Consider the following 6,625-nt stretch of genomic DNA (forward strand, 5'->3'; position numbering starts at 1 on the left):
AAGCCATGGGCTTGTTGCTACTTAGAAGTTAAGAAACACCGGAAAGAAGTGAAAGGGATGCCCCCATTCTTTTAGGAGAGTTTCCTTTCATGCTATTAGGGTGAAACTGACACACTTTCTAGAGGGACCTTCCTCTCCTGTCTTTTCACATCTCCCGCCATTTTTCCTGCCCTGCCTCCTTTGCCCCCTGCATGTTTTTCATAAGGTTGGGAGAAGGGGACATGGCTTGTTCATTTCAATTCCTTTTCTGTTTTTACCTCAGGAACTGAATCCAATCCCATTATTTCATCCTAAAGAGATTCCACACTAACTTCCACTCCCCCGGTCTATTTGGCACAAGGCTCATCCCGGTATTTCCAATCCCTCCCTCCCCCCCAAGTTAAGGTTGACAATTCCAACTCTGGGAATTTTTCGTATTTAGGGAGCGTCTACAAGTGGCCCTACGCTGTGTACTGACACCAACAGCCGGCAGAGTTGGAGCCCCGCACCTACACGACCCTCAAATTCCATGCCCTTTTTGGGGGGAGTTCATCAGTAGCATTCATCAAACTTCCAAGGAGGAAAAAAAATGAATCATCACCAAGGAAGAAGGACTTGGTGATTGAATCATCCACTGAGTATCGAAGCAGAATACCCAGTCCTGAGGTTTCCAGAGTGGCTGGGTGAATCAGACAACGGGACACTCAAGAGGAAGAGAAAGAGAGAGGGGAAGCATGGCCTTTTCAGGCTCCACTAGAAACCTGTCTCTCCGCTAAAGGTGCCACACGAGAGCCCACACAACTCGGGCCTGGACATGACCTCCAGGTCCCACTGAAGAACCAACCCACACCCCCCTGAAGTACACAAGAAGATGGCTGGGTCGAGCGGAAAGAGCATTAGGAAGCAGCAGATCTGAGTTCTAGAATGATGACTGTTGTGTCACGTGATAGCTGTGGATCCTAGTGAACGCACTGCACTTCTCTGGCATTTTGCTCAGCCGAAACAGACGCTTTGCACCAGATGAACTTGGAAAGGCACTTGCGGTGCCACCATTGTGAATCTCCCCTACTGGACAGGTATCTCTGCCAAACTTTCCAGAACAGAGGAGGACTTCGCTCTCGAGGTCCAGTAGCGCAGTCTTCAAGTCACAGCGTCTGCTCTCATGGCTGACCTAAACCCTCCCTGCTGTAACTGAAGCTTGTTGCTTTCATGCGGGGAGTGGCCGGTTGCGCGTAAGGTGCACGGTGGAATGGGTAAATCTAAGGCCTCCCCGTCAGTCTCTACCCCCGAGCCAGCTGGCAATGGTTATTAGCTGTTAATTCTCAAGAAAGGCACTCTTCCTTCAAGGTGGCTTGTAAAGAAGAGAGGTTGAGGGAATTAATGAAGAGCCCAGGGAATCGGAGAGGGTCAATAGTCACACGAGTGCTTTTTCTTCGGCCTTTAAATTTCCTTAAAGATGGCCATGCCTTCCTATTGACTACACGGGCCGGGCACAGGGTCCACTGAACATGAACCCTACAGTGGCTGCGGCCAAGATGGCCCTCCGGAACTACTTCTGCAGGAGAATGAGTCTGAAGGATAAAAGCAACTTTCCAACTCAACTTAATTTCCACCTCCAGGGTTCTCTGGTCAGCAGGGTGTGTTCAAATTGGTGGGATTTTTCTTACGGCCCTACTGATGATACCTCTGGCCCAGGAAATTAGAGGCCACACTGGAATCTTCAGGAAGTGGAAGGAAGTAAGCGCAAAGAACTGAGTCACCCAAGGTTGAATGAGGATAGGTCTTCGCAGTCAAAGCCGAGCAGAGAACTGAGGCAGTCTGCCCAACAGTGCGGCAGAAAAACAGGATTTGGGCCTGAATTATCAGGATAATTGCCTTAATTCTGCACTTCCCTTTCATAATAACCTCGAGTTTATATAGAGCCTTTCTTCTAAAGAGCTCAAAATACTTGCAGAGATATTATCTTAGTTGTCATCACAACATCACAGACGGTGAGAACAATGATTATTATCAGCCTCATTTGGCGCATGGGGGAAGGAAGGCCCAGAGGGTGAAGCGAGGCGTCCAAGTTACCCAGCAAGATACCGACAGCCTGTGAACTCCAAGGGAAAGGCTCTTGCCTGGCACTGCCCAGCCAATATTCTCAATAGCAGTCTGGCCAAATGCCTGTCGGAACAGCGGGTTCTGTGGGCAAATACACCTGGGAAAGGCTGCAGATTCTCTGCTCCTGGCGAGTCACCGTATACATTAGCCTGGTAAAGGCTTTCAGAAGCCCTGAAATAAACAAACCTGTTTTTGCTTAAGCAAGAATTTCCCAAATTTAACTTGACCACAAAACTCTGTGTGTGTCTGGATGTGAGTGTGTAACACCTACTAGCGTCCGGTGGAACTAGGCTTCTTCGTCACCCACACTGGCAAGCTCTTGGCCCAGCCACTAGACTTACCTGAGTATAGACACAGCAGACGTATCCATTCCTTTCCAGCCCAAGCTGTGGGGGAATGTGCCTTAGAGATGCTGCCTGATACTTTCTGCTACTGACAGCCAATGAGCAAAGGACCTTGATGTGCCCAAATGACCCCGGGCTATCATTTCCTCTGCCTCGGGGCACTGGCCAGGCTGGGGGTGGGGGAAGTCAATTCAAGCTCAACCGCTTCTGCTGGCATTCCTTTCAAACAGAACCCAGGGCTATTTTTGGTCTTCATTTCAGGGAGGAGATGCTCAGGATGCTGGTCCAAGCCCTCAGAGCCCACTCTTAACTAGCGTTATTTTGTGCCCACCAGGCACTTCCAGCAGAAATCATTCATCCCTTAGGTTCGTTTCCAGTGCCATTTATCAGCCCGTGCAACTGGCCCCAACACAAAAAAACGGGAGACTCAGAATGTGCACCCCTATTCGGGCTTAACCGCAGGCGTCTTAGAGTCAGTCCTCACACAGCCATTCCTGACTATGCACCTAACATACAGGACAGAAATCTTGGGCTATTATTAATTACCAGTGACACAACTAACAGTATCTAAAATGTAAAAGTCCCTGAAGACCCTGTCCTGGTTAATTTGCATTTTACATACAATCCAAATGACAAAAGATAACGGACAATGGATTTCATATTTATTACTACCATTTCCATGCTTTCAGTAGTCAGTATTTATTAAACACCCACACCACGAGGGAAAGTGCCTGCACTGACATTGGTAACTTTTTGTGCACAAAGTAAATGCAACGCGGGTGTATCTTTCTTTATCCATCTATTGGCTACACAAAAAATTCTGTGTAAATTGCATTTGGGGTAAAAATCTTCACTGTAAAGGTCAGAGGGGCACTAATATTTAAGATGATCTGATTATGAAGCCTTTGTAAAGCAACACATTCTGCAATGTGAATACTGTCCATCTAGGTCATTTGCCTTGTAAATACATAGCAGATTTGCTTAAAGCAAAACACTAATATTTTTAAATGAGCTGGACCTTTCTTAAGATGGGGACATGTGCTGATCTTTATCATAGATAAGATACTGGCTCCTTTTGGATTCACCATTAATCACCATCCCAGGTGGCGCCTGGGTGGCTCAGTCGTTAAGCGTCTGCCTTCGGCTCAGGTCATGATCCCGGGTCCTGGGATCGAGCCCCGCATCGGGCTCCCTGCTCCGCGGGAAGCCTGCTTCTCCCTCTCCCACTCCCCCTGCTTGTGTTCCCTCTCTCGCTGTGTCTCTCTCTGTCAAATAAATAATTAAAATCTTTAAAAAAAAAAAAAAAATCACCATCCCAGTCCAGGTAGACTCATTCTGAGTTTGTGATAGTAATACTTCTGAGGACTCCCTGCTGTCTTACTTAACCATGACCCCTCTGCCTTTATATATGCCAGTCCTTCAACTTGGCCACCTGGTGAATTAATTCTTCAAGACTCACTCAAATGTCACTTCCCCCATGAAGCCTGTCCGTCCTTCCTTCCTTCCTTCCTCCCTTTCTTTTTTCTTTCTTAAAAGATTTTATTGAAAGAAAGAGAGCACGCGTGTCCACATGGGAGTGGGGGGAGGGGCAGAGGGAGAAAGAGAATCTCAAGCAGTCTCCCTGCTGAGCGTGGAGCCTGACCCTGAGATCATGACCTGAGCCGAAATCAAGAGTTGGACGCTTAACTGACTGAGCCACCCAGGCGCCCCAAAGCCTCTCCTGATCATACCTCCCACCCCCAGCTAGGCACCCCTCCTCTGTGCTCTCACAGTACCTTGCCTATCTCTTGTCATACTCTACTGTAATCATCTGCTTACACACTCAATCTTGTCTCCCGGACTGTGCAGTCCCTGAGAACTGAGATGATGTTTTATTCATTTATTCATTTATTCATTTATATACTTCCAATACCTAGCATTACCACTGGCACATAGCAGGTGTTTAATAAATGTTGGTTGTTTGACTGAACAATCACTACCCTTAACTGTACATTTTTGGCCCCTGACAAATAATGCTTTCTTAAAGCCTCAAATAAAATGTACAAGAGAAGGTCTAGCAGTGCAAGAGAAGATCTAGCAGTTTTGTTCATGTTTGTTGATTTCTTCTTTCTTTGATAAAAAAAAAAAAAAACCACCACCACCATACCAATTCACATCTTACAGTTCCAGGAGAATAAAAAAACCCTCTAACCCAATTCACTACTAATACATAGGTGCATCTAGTATGTTTATTTTTCTCCAAACATACAGCTACATCCTGGCTCAAAAGTAACATCACTGCAGCAAAGACGACATGAGCATCCACTAATTAAAGGGGTGTGGGGGGAGGCACTGCAGGGATCACTGTAAGAGCTTTGGCTGAGAGAGGGAAACCTGCTAAGAAAGTTGGGCGTCTTTGGGGGAACAATAATCATGTCCAGTAGGACTTGGTCAACCTGGCTGGAAATTCCACAAGCAGAATGTCCTAAGCAACAGCCCCAAGCTGGGGGGATTTCCATCACTTTGAAACCATCATTACCCTTCCAGTGTGGGCAGAACAGGTTGGACCTGATCCGCCTGCGTGTTACTGCAATCTGGCTTGGCATGGGATGATACCCAAGGACATGTAATGCCAGGAGTAACCCAACCCCATGGCGCGCGCGCGCACACACACGACACCCCACACTCCAACTCATACTCACTGCACCCCACACAAAACCCGCACCATCTCCCCCCCACCCGACACACGCCACCGCATTCCTGTGTGCCCAGTCACACACACAGGGAGTGCCCCCTCGCATTCTCTCACTTCCCCAGTGTGCCTGGCCCACACCCCACACCGCCCGCAGACTGCAGCCTAGCCTGGAACTGGAAGCTGGTGCGGACTGGTTTTTGTTGTATGTAACAAAGCCCCATGCACCCAGGTGCCCCGCTGGATCGGCTCCATCCATCTCTCCCCGCCCCCATCCACGAGCTCCCAGAACAAGAGAAAGCTCAGCTCTGGGAAGTGGATGCGGGGAGTGGGGGTGCACGGAAAGAGAGCTTGAGGGGTGGGCGGGGGGCGGGAGTCCGGGCAGCTTCGGGGCTCCCTCGCCACGAAGCCTGAGGGACGGCGAACTGGCCAAGGGACCGAGCTGCCCTCCCGCCCCATCGCACCCCGTCTATTCATAGAAAAAACCCCAACGCGGAGAAATCATCGACCCCAGCGCCCGCCGCGCGCCCTCCCGGCGGCTCTGGGGAGCCAGGGGCGCTCCAACTGCCCGCAACAAAGCGCCCCCCGCACAGACCTGTTCCAGGTTCTCGGCGGCCCGAGCGCAGGCAGCCGCGGCTGAGGGTTCTGCCCTTCGCCGCCGCGGACGGGAGGAGGAGCAGGAACTGGGGGAGGAAGGAGGACGAGAGGGGAGAGGAGACGGTGGCGGCGGCGGCGCGAGGAGGAGGAGGAGGAGGAGGAGGAGGAGGCGGCTGCGTCTGCGGCCGCTGCCGAGGATGCTCCGGCGGGAGGCAGGGCCGGGCGCGCGGGGCGTGGGCTCACGTGCGCCCCGCGGCCCCGGGATGCGCGCGCGGCTGGGTGTGTGAGAGCATCTGGGTGGATTTTGACTGTGATTATTCCAGTTCCGACCTAGTCTGGAACTTGTGGTTCCTGCAGCCAGGCGGAAGTGAAACCCTTTCACTCTCCCAAGCCTGATTGTGCCGACCTGGCGATGGGGGTGGGGGTTTGGGAGCGAGGGCGGGGAGATGGGGTTCAGCACCAGGGCTCCGGGCCTGCCGTCAACGCCTGCACCTCTTTTTTTCAGTCTTCTTTCTGGGTACTGGTGGCTTGCGTCCGCAAGTATCTCTGGAAAGCCTATGGCCAAAGAGAATAACAGAAAGAGACCCGGAGACCGAGGACAGTCCCCATCCACATCACATTGCATTGAGTGAGCACTCACGCTGTGCTGGGCCGGCTGTCTCCAGTACCCAGAAGGCAATTTTCTGTTCTAACTTGGGATTGACTTTCAGGAGTTTGAGGTGCCCATAACCTCATACGAGATCTACCTACATTCCACCTTTCCTCCTGTGTCTCATTCCATTGCAGTATCTCTGCACTTGTAACCAAAGTGGCATCCAATCAGTTCTGTACTTTTTAGTCTGCTTACCTAGGCAGCATCATCCAGGTCCCTGGTTTCCCTGGTGTCAAGGGGTCATTTAATCCTCGTGCCACTCCCCTTCTAGGACTGGGA

At 50.7% G+C, this 6,625-nt stretch overlaps 1 protein-coding gene across 2 annotated transcripts in view; it reads right to left on the reverse strand.

Moving 5' to 3' along the window:
* Positions 1-5,859, reverse strand: part of PAK3 (p21 (RAC1) activated kinase 3) — a 252,951-nt gene extending 247,092 nt beyond the window's left edge. For both annotated transcript variants that reach the window (XM_078064993.1, XM_078064981.1), the window contains exon 1: positions 5,693-5,859. The gene's annotated coding sequence lies outside the window, so the exon portion shown is untranslated. The remainder of the gene's footprint in view (positions 1-5,692) is intronic.
* Positions 5,860-6,625: the final 766 nt, after the last annotated feature.

The sequence above is a fragment of the Halichoerus grypus genome, chromosome X (genome assembly GCF_964656455.1).
Source record: "Halichoerus grypus chromosome X, mHalGry1.hap1.1, whole genome shotgun sequence".
NCBI classification, from domain to species: domain Eukaryota; kingdom Metazoa; phylum Chordata; class Mammalia; order Carnivora; family Phocidae; genus Halichoerus; species Halichoerus grypus.